Source organism: Otolemur garnettii, unplaced genomic scaffold (assembly GCF_000181295.1).
Source record: "Otolemur garnettii isolate 467f Iridium unplaced genomic scaffold, OtoGar3 scaffold00129, whole genome shotgun sequence".
Lineage (NCBI taxonomy): Eukaryota > Metazoa > Chordata > Mammalia > Primates > Galagidae > Otolemur > Otolemur garnettii.
The window spans coordinates 5,203,231-5,216,609 of record NW_003852524.1 but is presented as its reverse complement, the minus strand read 5'-3'; positions in this window follow the sequence as shown (position 1 = coordinate 5,216,609).

Genomic DNA, 13,379 nt, shown 5'->3' with positions numbered 1-13,379 from the left:
CATTTTAAAAATAATGCATGTTCATTTCTTAGGGATAAGTAGTAAATCCTATGTATGCTGAAGCATTTTCTTTGCCTATATTCACAGAATATACAAAATCGATTGTTTTTTTATTTAAAACAAACCATTGAATAATAATCTAGACTCTTTAATTACATATCTTTAATTTTATATAATATAGTCATGTCAAAGCATATACTTTCATCACATCTTAAAATATCAAAATGTGATTCTCTCATGTTGACATTCAAGGGTTTTCTTTTAAGCAGGAAAGTATTCTACCTTAGCAAATAACCCTGGTAATTTTGTGGAAGGGATGTCAAGGCGTAGAAACTGGGAACCAGAAATGGAGCAGAAATAGACATGTCACAAGCCATTCTGGTAAAATGATGAAAAGACTAAATGCTAGGGGAAGGAAAGGATGAGGAGCAAATGGTGATCTGATGGAGATTTTAACAATGCAGGACCCAAATGAAGAACAAGAATGAGTTCAAATAGGAAAAGCAGCAGAGATGGGGACAAACCAGAAGGCATCTCCTCCCTCCAGCCATCACAGACTTACTGTGCAGCTGAAAAAAGACCCCCAACTGCCCCAATGCATAAAAACGATACACTTCTGCAATTGTACATAAAAACCAGGACTGGATATTGTGTTTTAGTGATTTTTGAAATTACAGTAGAATCGACAGTCATGAATTAATTTATACTTATTGAATTTCCATTTCTCCATTTAGCGTCTGATCCCAAAGTCATTCTGCTTAGGACAAACATAGTCAACAGTCCAGCGAGACATGGAGGGCTGTTCTTCGTGGGCCTGAGGAATCCCTTATTTTGTCAAACGCAACAGAGCCTCCTGACTGCTCCTTGACAGGTGTGATTAATTGCCAGGAGTCACTTTCTTCTTCACCCGTGTTGCTCAGGCTCTGCTCTCCAACTGCCACAATGCATCTCTCAGAAGAATTGAAATCTGCCTTTATATTTAAATTTCGTCCTTGTGATCAGGCTGAACCTGTCACACACCTGCCATCCTCACCTAATAATAGGCAAGCCTGAGTGAGTACTAAGACTCCTGCTGTACTTTCAATACACTCTCCATTGTGTGGAAATACTGATGTGTCTCCCAGAGCCTGAACTGATGCATACATTTATTTTCTCTTATGCCCACTTGCTTTGCCATCTGACAGTTTTCGTCAAACCCATTGTCTGGTTAATGTTTGCTATTCTTGTTTAAAATTATATATTGACTTCAAATAGAAAATTATAAAAAAAAACTCCAGTCTTTGATATTCTTGTACCTAAAAATTACATAAGTTGAAAAATAGGTAGACAGTAGATGGCTATTCAAAATGAAATCAATACTTACTAACTTTGAAAGGTACCCAGAACATCATATTTACTGGATTTTGAAAAATAAATCATTTAAAATCAGTCAACCTGTCTTCAGACAATTTCTAGAAGCTTGAAAACTGGAGTGTTAATAGGATATAATCAATACTTGTAAAATATTTCTAATAGCAGCTTAAACAAATGTTAGTACGGTATGTTATTACAATGCTTTGTATTTGACACACACGTTCTCATTTAATTCTAGACACAATATTTCATTTTTTAAAATGCCCATTCAATGTCTCTGTAAGAAAACAATGGTCCTCCACGTTTACACCTAGAGATTACAGTTGTCGAACCAGTTCACTTGTTTATTAATACCGAGTTCAAGAGAAGAGCTAAATATGAAAAAGACACCTCAGCTTTCATGTTTTTCGCTTATTTCCCTTTAGAGTCACTTTTGAAACCGAGTTTCACACATTCATTCCCTGGGTATCTTTCCCGCTCAGTTCCAGGGGCCAGCATGGGACCAGCGCTGAATGTAAACAATGATGCGGACTTCTCCGCAAAATCACCCCCTATTCCGACTTGACAGCATCTACTCCAGATTCGGTAGGATCCTCTCCTGTATCCCCTGTGTTTCTCTACTCAGACCACATGGCAGTTGAATAAATAAGAATTCTTCCCCTCTGTCTGCACAGTCACACAAGTTCAGATTAGTCTCAGGATGAAGAAAAAAGAGAGTTCACAGTGTTAAATTAGCTGCATCAAATACTCTGAATAGATTCAAATATAATGTTTATGAATCTATTTAAATCTAACTTTCTTCATCCATGCTGCTTTCATCGGCTCAGATCATAGAAAGCATGAGTCACCTTTTTTTTTTACTTTAATAAGAATAAATTAGCCACTACCAAGCAAGTTTATTCCGATGTTTGTCTCAAATTTCATGTAGATTTTCTTTCGTATGTTCAATCATTTATTCACTCATTCATTCAATCATTCATGAATTTTCCCCTCCAGCATTGATTTTTAAATGATACTACAAAAATGAAATAGTCAATCTTGAGGATTGGTGAATTTTGATGCAAAAATAACTGACAATTTCATTTACTGTGCAGTCATTCCAGTCTTATAGTTGACACTTCTAAATCATTTAGAATATTTCTAAATCTTTCCTAGGAGGTGACCTCCCCTGAAACCAATTTGATTCTATAAAATAAAAATGTTTTTCTCCATAAAAATAGTTAAGAAATTTCACGTTAAATGTTTGACCTTTTAGATTTTCCATTCCAATAACAACACAAAGATATGTTTGTCAGTGCTTTATAATTTAAAATTATTTATGGGAATATTTTATTGAACAAGTGAGGTTTCTAGGACACAACCAGAAACCTCCAGGCTATAATCAAAAAAAACATTTATTATCTTCCTTTCTCATCCTCGTTTTGAAATACTCTGTGAAACTGGAACTTGACCTAGAAGGAATTTTTGAGACATGCTTCTACTCTTTTGTTTTTCTCCATTTTTTGCTCAAGCAAGAAAGAGCTCATTCAAGAATTTTATTAAAAATTAAATCATGTCCCTTTCAACAAAACAATCCTCCCAGAAGCGAAGCTTGTAAAAGGAAATGGCTAAATGCACAGTTGCTTTTCCATTCCCTGCCTAGATTTGTATTCCTCTCCATTCCTCACTGGGCTGCCTTAGGTTGCTCCAGGGTTAAAGGAAGTGGAGGGGGATTAATGAGAAAAGAGGCGAAGGGCAGGGATTTGTTTCTTGACAGTTACTGATATTACTTGGCATTGAAACGCTCTGTGCTTTGCATGTCTTTAAAGCTAACTCTTTCTTGAAGCAGGTCCTAGGATGCTGCTCATGAAAGGAGGGATGCATTTTCACCTGGCTGATCATTTATAATTCTCCCTTCAGCTCCTGGTTTTGTTATGTTCCATTTACTCAGCCTTTCCCTGTTAGAATTCCCTCCTTAACCTTCCTGCTGTCCTCTATAGGCAAAATCCCTTAAAGTTGATTGGATCAGATGGCTCTCATCTAGTGTGAAAATATCCTTTGTTCTTGATAAACTCTGAAATTCAGATTAGTTCTTTTAATTTTGCAATTAGAACTGCTAAACAGCCACACTCGTTATCCAGGTGTGGATCTGGCACCAATTTCTATGCCCCATCTCATTAGGGATTTGTAAGTCAATGTCTTTTAAAGCTCTTTTTCTTATGTTACTGTAAGAAGAAAAGTAATCTCTACCATAGTTATTAGTTGTTCTAAGTTTACTTTGTAAGCTAAAGGTTATGCCACCTCCTTTATAAGTCCTATCTGGGTATTCCATTATGTAATTCTGTAATGTGGTGTTTGTTGGCACTTTGCGGGGGGGGGGGGGGCATGAAACGAACAGGTTCTCGCCTGAGTTTGAAATAGAGTGGTCTTAGTAGTTTTGTTCCTTTTATAGTCCTCCCTCCATTACGGTACATTAGAAGGTATTCAATAATATTTTACCTTTTAACAATACTAAACCAGTGTATCATTAAAAATATCATTTTACTATTTTTTACTCAAGCAAAATTTCTGAAAAAGAAAGTTCTGACAACTAAGGTCTCTGCCTTGATTGGTTTTTCATAGAGTTCCACATTATGATTTGTGTTTTCTTCTATAGTTTCATGGCCGACAATGACAAAATCCTTAGATCCAGAAATGCCTTTACAAATATCTATTCAATAAGGTAGAAGTTTAGGTTGGTATTATATAAATACAACCTAACTTAATCAGTAATATTAAAAGAGGAAAAAAGTTTTTGAGATGTGGGTCAGCAGGACCCTAGAAGCTTGCTGCCGCACGCTGAACTGATGAAAAAACTAAACAAGTAGCAGACGCTAATAATAGAAATCTGGCTTATCTTAATTATGATAAGCTACATTTAAACTAAAATGTGTAAACCATAGAAGCATATTTTAGGGATAAATTTTCATAAATAATTGTTTTGTTCACCTGATTGTCCCTCTAAGCTGCTCTCTTATTCCCAAAATACATAGGTCTATAGCATTGACCATCCTATTTGAATGGAATTTCAAGCATGAATAAAACATGTGATGGAAATTTTGTAGTGAGCAGTTTTCATACTGAGCACACTCTGTAATCTCTCTGGCCACCCATCATTCATTACTTCATTTTATTTGATATTTTATTCAAAGTAGGATTATGGGTCCCACTGACTCAACCTTTTCCAGTTTCATTTTTTCTCAGTTCAGTATCTTACTCTATGCTTCTCTCACAGTCATTGACTAAATGCTTATTTTGTTTACTTTTTAATGAAAATGAGGAAGACAGCAATAAATTCTTCATAATTTTGAGATTATAGGTGAGATTTGAGAAGGCCAAAAAATGGTCATAGCTGGCAATAGAATGCTTTATCTTAGTTTTGGGGGGCAATGTATTTGGGAGTTTTGTTACTGGCAAGTTCAAAGTTCTTTGTCAAATTTAGTGAATGGCTTCATTCACGAAACGATCACCAACTCCCTAACCTGGGCGATGTGTATGTTTGTGAGTATTGCATGCACATGCACATGTGTTTTTGTTAAGGAACAGAAGTTAGAGAGGATTGATGAAAGGATGGAGTGGTGGGGAAAAAAATCCTCAAGGCAAACAGAGTCAAAACAAGAAGAAGCTACATATAGAATTAATATAAAATATGAAAATGAATGACACAGAAACAAATAACATGTGCCTTGGAAGTAAAATAGAAAGACAAATGAACAAAATCATCACAGCCTTGTGGAAGGTGTCAGCATCCATATTGTAGGAACTTAAGGCTGAGACTGGGCAGAACGAAAGTTTGCCACTGGATAACTTTTGCTCAACCTTGTTGTTATGACAGCTAATGTGCCTGAATGATTCCTACTATGATCTCATTCCATCCATGAGAAAGGACCTATATAAAATCCAGAAAATTACAGAGTATTGAGCATTAATTCAATTTTGAGCACAAAACCTATGTAAATTACTGTTGAGCAAACCCACCTGTTGTAGAAAAATCTACATTTTTAATATCAAAAAATGTGAATCATTTCAGAAGAAAAAGAGAAGATATTTATCATTGTCTCGTCAATCATTAAATTTTTCATTAAATTTTTTAAATCATTAAATTTTGCCTTGAATGTTGATGAGTTAGAATAATAATTTAGTTGGTTATGGATTTCAAATAAGAAATACTAAGAATTGGTGCTATTAAGTATTTAATACATATCATGAATTACATTATTTACTGTTGAGAATGCTATGAAGTCCATAAATTAACATCATTCTGAAGTTTCAGAAAAGGCAGCTAAAGTGTATAATAACTTTTACATATTCTTTACTTTTTAGGAATAGAGGTATAAGCTGACACATTTATTAAAAGTAATTCCTTAATGATTGGTGCTACCAATAATCACACTTAGTGTATTAATGCTTTTTCTAAAGAGAATACAAACCATGGAATCCCTAACCATGGTTTTAGGGTAACCAAAATTATTTTTAAGTTCAGCGATAAAATAAGTTTGAGATTTTTAATTTCATCATTATAACTGAGAAGTTCAGTTCATTCTCAAAGAACACAAAATAGAAACAAATAATAGATTCCACTAGGTCATGCATGGTACATGGAGATGCAGAGTAAAGGATGTGCAAATCAGGAGGAAATCAGACCACGTGGTGAGAGGTTGTGAGGATCCAGAGAGACCAGCAGGGTTGGGGGTTGTGTCTGTTTGTCTCTGCTTCAGGCTGGTCTGAAAAAGCTTGGTGAGAGAAAGTGATGCCTAAAGATAAATTTCCTATAGCATATGTTGTATTCTACTTTAGTGATATCCATAATAAAGATCTGCAATATTTATAAGAGCTTTCAGACTTGTCCTGATAACCTGATAACATTTAATGTGGCATCTCAAAGATTAGCTATCCTATCTGTCTACATACATCTACATTAATTCCAGGTATCTATTGATCCTTGGAGAGACAGAGACTGTTTTTGTATACACCAAAATATTTTACATGGGGACAACTCTAATAAAAAGGATTTGTAAAATGAACTTAGTGCTGAGTTCAAGATAATAATATATTTTAAAAAACTGTGATGAATAGTTTAGAGACTACTCTAAATAATTATGTTAAAATTCAGCTCTAGTCTTTAACAGTCAATGGAATGGTGGTTTCTCAGAAAGGTATTAGAAATTCATCAGAAAATTCTCCTCCACTTTTTTATGGCTATGTGGTTATAAACACTGTGCATTAAGAAAAAAAAAAGGCTGATGGAACCACAAATGGGCAATGAAATGGAAACAACCCATGAGGGAAGGAAGATTGTATCAGGAAATAGTAAAATCAGGAACTAATTTAAAATGAAGAATTAAAATGAGAAGGATGAAAAACAGAATTTCAAAGTAAGGTTGTAGAGCCATGAGTTAGGTAATCTCAGAGTTATTTTCCAATTCCCGAAATGCAGGAAGATGAGATCCAGTAATGAATGACTGCTGTCCCACTTGCCAGACACCATCCACGCTTCTTCTAGTAACAAAGTCAATTGTTGTTTTAGAACAATGCCCCCACCCCTTAATTTTCAGGCCAAAGTATTAGTTTGGAGATGAGCAGGTATTAGCTAAGGTTTTCATTTCAACCTAGCGTGGGCCAACGAAAATCAATGTGAAATAATTTTGAAACTGTTGGGAAAGGTGAATTCCCCTTTGCTGGGATGTTTAAGCTGGAAAAACTATTTTTTATAATTTCTATGGAGATAGCCTGAATTACATTAAAGTCAACAAGACAGAATGTTAAGTTGGGTGATGGGAAAAGAAAAAATGAGGCCCTTAATTAAGCAGGTCTACATCAGGGATTTTTAGATACATGAACCAATAAATTCTATTTTATGCTTCAAGAGTTACAGGTAATTTTACGTTACTTACAATAGAAATAGTTGTAATTAATAGAAGTATGTTTTAAAGCCAAAGGAAAATATTTGAAAAGAAAATATACCTCATAATTATTTACATTTAATAGAGTAGTTGCAACATCTACAAACATTCTTCATAAGCAACAAGAAACAATTGGGTTTTAAAATAGATTTCTAAACAACCTGGCCATGTAGTTCTTAACTTTAGAAAATTTAGTATCGTATCCAGGAGAACAGCCATGTCTGCTGTAGAATTTTCATTAATAATTTGTGACTAGAATATTTGCTCTTATTGTAGTGTTTGTACCTCTGTTGCATGAAATTGATGAATTTTTCTCCTTAATACACTTTGGAACTGTCCTGTTCTAAAAAATGCCTATGAGGAGTTAATAGGAAGATTATTACACGACTGACATTTGAATAATTTCTTCTTGCAATAAGATGTATAACAAATTGTGTATAACATTAAGGTCTAAAACTTTGGAGAGCTCTTAAAGGCCATCTATATCATCCTCAGACCTTTACAGTTTAACGGTAAGCAGGTAGTTTCTACTTAAATTCTTTGTGTACTTCCTCCTGGATAAGGCAACTGTTTTTGTTGAATGATATTTCACTTGAATAGAAGCTGGCTGTTTCTTGAACTAAAGTGAAATATGGCCGCTTTCAAATTTAAACTATTATTTCTCACTATATGCTGAAGCAATACCGCATATTTCAATCAAGCTATTGAATTTTCCTTTAAAGTTTTCTGATCCAAATATATAAAATCTATTAAACCATGTTCAATCATATGTCTATCAATAGTTTCCTATGTGTCAGAAACAGTGCTTGGCTGGAAATCTGAAAATACGCGGTAAAGAAACATTTTCTGCTTCCATAAAGCATGTTCTCTGGATGAAGTATATGCAGATATTAAATCATGTGCATTGTTGTGAAGATAAGTAAACAAGATGATGAGGACGTGTTGCCCTGAGCAGGAAACGCATGAAATACAGTGAACAATGAAAACTATCACCTCACGTACAGGAGGTGATAGCTGAGACCTGAATGATTAGAAAATACTGTTTTCTTCGGGGAAGATCTGAGGAAAAATTATTCCAGGTAAAGCTAAGCAAAGTATCTCAAGACAGATAATCACCGGGAGAAAACTGTTTTGCTTGTTGTGTGATTTCTACCCCCTTCTTTCTGATACAGTCTAGCATGTACTTGTTTATTCACCTAACTATAAATCCTAGAGATACATATATTTTAAACTAATTTTTAATAAACTCAAGTACAGTAAAACTATATTTCCTGTGATTTGATGCTTTGGTTCAATTAATGAAGCCTAAGATTGCATTCGCCTTTTCAATAGTCAAATTGCATTATTGATCCATATTAACAAAGCACCATTTTCAGTACAACTTTTAAAAATAATTTTTACCAGGTAATTATTTTCATCAGTACAGCTCCTTTTTCTTGCACTCTTGGGAATATCTAAATTAGGAAAGAGGGATTTTTGGAACAGAGTTATATTATTAGTTATAATTAACACCAAGAAACTTTCATTCAGTTGCTGTATTATGAGTCTGTCAAATCTTTCAGTTTTCACTCTGCAACTGAATTCTTGATTTTCATGTTTGCCGGGGAGTACGCTTACAGTACCCGGAGGTAGTGGAGTGTCTTTCCATTTAGAATTCTCTGCCATTATGCCACTCTGCCATGACTCAGTCACTGCAGGCGCCACAATTGCCTTCCTTTCAAAACTGATGAGGTTCACAGTGCTAACTCTCTTAGCAGTAAGCAGATCTGCATTGCTAGAATACATTATTCGGCTTTTAGAAAATATGTGCTGATTTTATGAAAATGAACAGAAACTACATTTTTTAATTTTTTAAGATTTGATTATTGTCATCATTTTCTTTCCATGCCCTACCAGATGACTCCAGCTTTACCATTTCACCATCCCAGAGAAGTTTGTTCCTACTTTTCTGGGTTTTTGTTGTTGTTGTTGTTTGTTTGTTTGTTTGTTTGTTTTTGCAGTTTTTGGCCGGGGCTGGGTTTGAACCCACCACCTCCGGCACATGGGGCTGACGCCCTACTCCTTGAGCCACAGGCGCTGCCTTGTTCCTCCTTTCAATGGTCGATTTTCCTCTTTAACTTATCCACAGAATAACTTCTTTTTCTTTGTCACTTTCCATGTTTCTGTGTTTTCTGAAAATAATTTGCTGTGAAAAAGCTATAGCAATATTAGACTAATACTAATATTTGTCTTAGGTATTTCTATCCTCCAGCATCTTCATCATCATTGCTTTTCAAGACTCAATTCCAGCCATCCGATCCTTGCACTGTACTTTTCCCTTCGTATTTGCACAGACACTCCACTATGTGTGACGATTGCACGTGGATTCCAGTTCTACATTATAGTCTCTTTGTTCAGTAATAAAGTGCTATATACACATTTGTTAGGAAAGGAAACAGATACGATAAAATCATGTAGGGTGACCAGTTTTTTGTAGATAAAAATTAGAATGATATGGATGAATTGACCCATACCAATGCAGTTTCTGTATGGGCATGGCATAAAGAAAGAAAGGAGAATCAGAAACATTTCCCAGACAGAGGTACAGGTGTGCCCTTCACCATGCTGATACTTCAGCTGGTATGCAAGCCATGTCTGTGAGCTTAGCATAAGGACCACACCCATTACCATCCTCTGCAGTTCTCGAAAGGTAACTTTCATCAAAATATATCTTCCTTAGCTAAAGCATAATCATCACCATCATAATGCTAGTATCAATAATAATTACTCTCTTCAATTGGATATATGGATATCTTGACTCAATTTTCTACAGTATTGTGTTCTTCTATGTTAAATTTCTGACTTATTTGAAAAAAGAAGTATGTACTTATTTTCTACTCAATACCACATGGACCTATTATTGTCAAAATACCTATATTTTTATTCCTTAACTACTATAACTTTCCTAAACGTTATAAGCCTTCTCTGAATTGTTAACTTCTAAATGCCTTAGTTATTGCTCCCTGTATTACCCCCCTTGTTAACAGTTAACAATGGATTTATGACACAATAAAGGGATTAGAATAAAGAGGGCCAACTGTTTTAGGCAATGTACGAAGTATCTTGAAATGATCATAACCACAATATGTCCTCAATTTTTAATAATAAAATATGATTTTATAGTTGATTTGGAGGAAATCTGACTTTTAATTGCTAATTCCCACTACTAAATCTCTTAAGATAATGATAAATAAGACTTAGTATTGATTTGTTAATCTATTTTAAAGAATATAAATACCAAGCTATTATAAAATTAAAAAAATAAGAGACATCTTTACTGAGACATTATTAGAATATAGCTAATATAGAACCTGTAACTTGCTCAGATTTAAGATGGTATGTACAGGCAAGATTTATGGCATACTAACACAGTCTTATTCATGCACTTAAAATCTCATGAAATGGCTCGGCACCTGTGGCTCAAGCGGCTAAGGCTCCAGCCACATACACCTGAGCTAGCGGGTTCAAATCCAGCCCAGCCCACCAAACAACATTGATGGCTGCAACCAAAAAACAGCCCAGCTACGTGGGGCGCAGAGGCAGGAGAATCACTTGATTCCAGGAGTTGGAGGTTTCTGTGAGCTGTGATGCCATGGCACTCTACCCAGGGCTTCAGTTTGACGCTCTGTCTCAAAAAAAAAAAAAAAAAAAAACCTCATGAAATGTAAAAAAGCTGAATTCCTTAATTTATAAACAAAAGGAATCTTCAAAACTCTATATTCAATTAGAAAGAGGTTGTTCTGTATCTCTAATCTTCAAAAATCATTTGAAAAGTGGACAATATTTTGTAGCAAAAATCCCCTATAATGTTTTAAAATCCTTAAGTTTATATATGGTTGTGTGCAGTTATCTTCATCACATATACAAACATACAAACATCATTGTGATATCCTGAAATTATGGTTGCCAATTAGAGATGAGGAGCATGTAGGAGGTAACAGTAAAATCAACTAGAAATTCTGTTCTTTTCCTCATCCCCAAACAGTGTTGTATGAGCATATCATCATCCCGAGGCTTGCAGAGAACATGTACTTATGTTGAAACCTAACCCACAGATTATTCTGGGTTTCTTTCCTCTTGAAAACCAGTTACCTTGACCCAATTATAGACGTCTGAATGTCCATAAAATACACCATTTGCTTATGTCGTCAAAAGAAAGAGTAGAAAAGAAAGGAGGAAAGAATGGAATGGAGAAAGGATGAGAGGAAAAGGTTAGGTGAAAGGAAGGAAAGAAGGAAGGAAGGAAGGAGGGAGGGAGGGAGGGAGGGAAGGTAGAGACGGAGGGAGGGAGGGAAGGCAGGAAAGTAGAGACGGAGGGAGGGAGGGAAGGCAGGAAGGTAGAGACGGAGGGAGGGAGGGAAGAGCAACCTGTTATCCCAATTTTAGAATATTTCAGACATCAGTAACAATACATTAGGTAACATTCTGAAAAAAAATACCTACAATATATCTTATCCTTAATAATTCCATCTAAATCTAGATTAGTACTGGAAGAATAATTTATTTAATGCAGATCTCTTCCTTTATATTATAATACATATGAATGTGGAAGCTCTAGCTTAAAAAGATAAGGAGAATTTTAGTTTCTCAAATATTGGCCTATATTTGTATGATAGCATAGCTAAAAATAGAGAAACTTTGCTATTTCTTGAACGATTAGAGTCAGATGCACGTTCTGAAAGCTAAGAACAACAAAAACAGCCAAGTATGCGTACTGTGACTATTCAGATTCTCTGTATCTCTAAAGAAAATAAAAAATTATTTTTTGAACACTGTGTTGGCTGTGAAGCTCTTGTCATAGTAATATTTCCTGTAGCCTCTCTACTAAAAGTGTTTCTGACTTTCACAGCTTCAAAACATATTTACACACACACACACACACACACAAATCCTAGAAACCTAAGCATATTTTTGAAGCAGCTCTTAGTTTGAAATTTAGCTACCACCTGTATTAGTTCAAGGTTTACACTGTTAATATTTAATCTGACATTTTCCAGTGAGATGTGCTGAGCTGTGGGATATAAACTTAGGGAAAGGAGTCAGCAAACCACTGACAGACACTACTCTGTGACTGCGTTTCTATCTTTATTTCAGCTAAGCTTCTCCCACGTCAAAAAAAACTAAAAATAGAAAAAACATTTAGAAGTCAATTATAGTTTTTGAAGCTTTTTATATTACTTATTGAAGGTTAATTTTGCTATGTTAAAATGGTGATATTATGTCTATAGTGAATATTCAAATGGTAACATTATTATATGCAAATTAAAAACTTTCTTCTTTTTCCTCGGCCAGTAACTTGTAATAGTGATAAGTACCACAAATAACCTGCAAAAGAAAAAGCATCACTGTTTTTCTAAATTCTCAATTCTTTCAAACTTGAGTATGGACTGCTTATTTATTTTAAATTTCTAATTCTTGTAATATAATGTATTTATCTGTTTGAGATGTATCTTGCGAATTCAGTTTAGAATGTGTGCTATGTAGGTCATATTTCTGATAAATATTAAGCTTAGATAAATACAAAAATACTATTTATGGTATTTCATTAAAAATAACAGCAAATATAGTGATCATTACAATTTTAAAGAAAATAGGCCATAAGACGCAACTTCAATGTAAAAAAAGAAACGTACATAAATTGTTAGTGTAATTTAGTATAAAACTTACCTGATCTTTGGCTAAAGATATCATTTCTTAAAATCTTGTTTGTGTGTCTATTGTGTGGAAGTTCTATGTACACTGAAAATTTTTCAATTTATATATTTTGGAGGGTTTTATGAATTTTAATCATTTTATGATCCATCTTTGTAAAATTTTTAATTCTTTAAGTTTTTATTTTTAATTATTATGTGTACTTAATAATTATCTATCTTTCTAAGATCAATGTAATATTTTGACATAGGCATACAATGTGAATTAATCAAATCAGGGTAATTGGCGTATCCATCACCTCAGGCCATTATCACATCTTTCTGTCAGTAGCTTTCTATTCCACTTTTTTATTTATTTGAAAATACAGAATAAATTATTGTCAACTGTAGTCCCCCTATTATGCTACTACCTAAT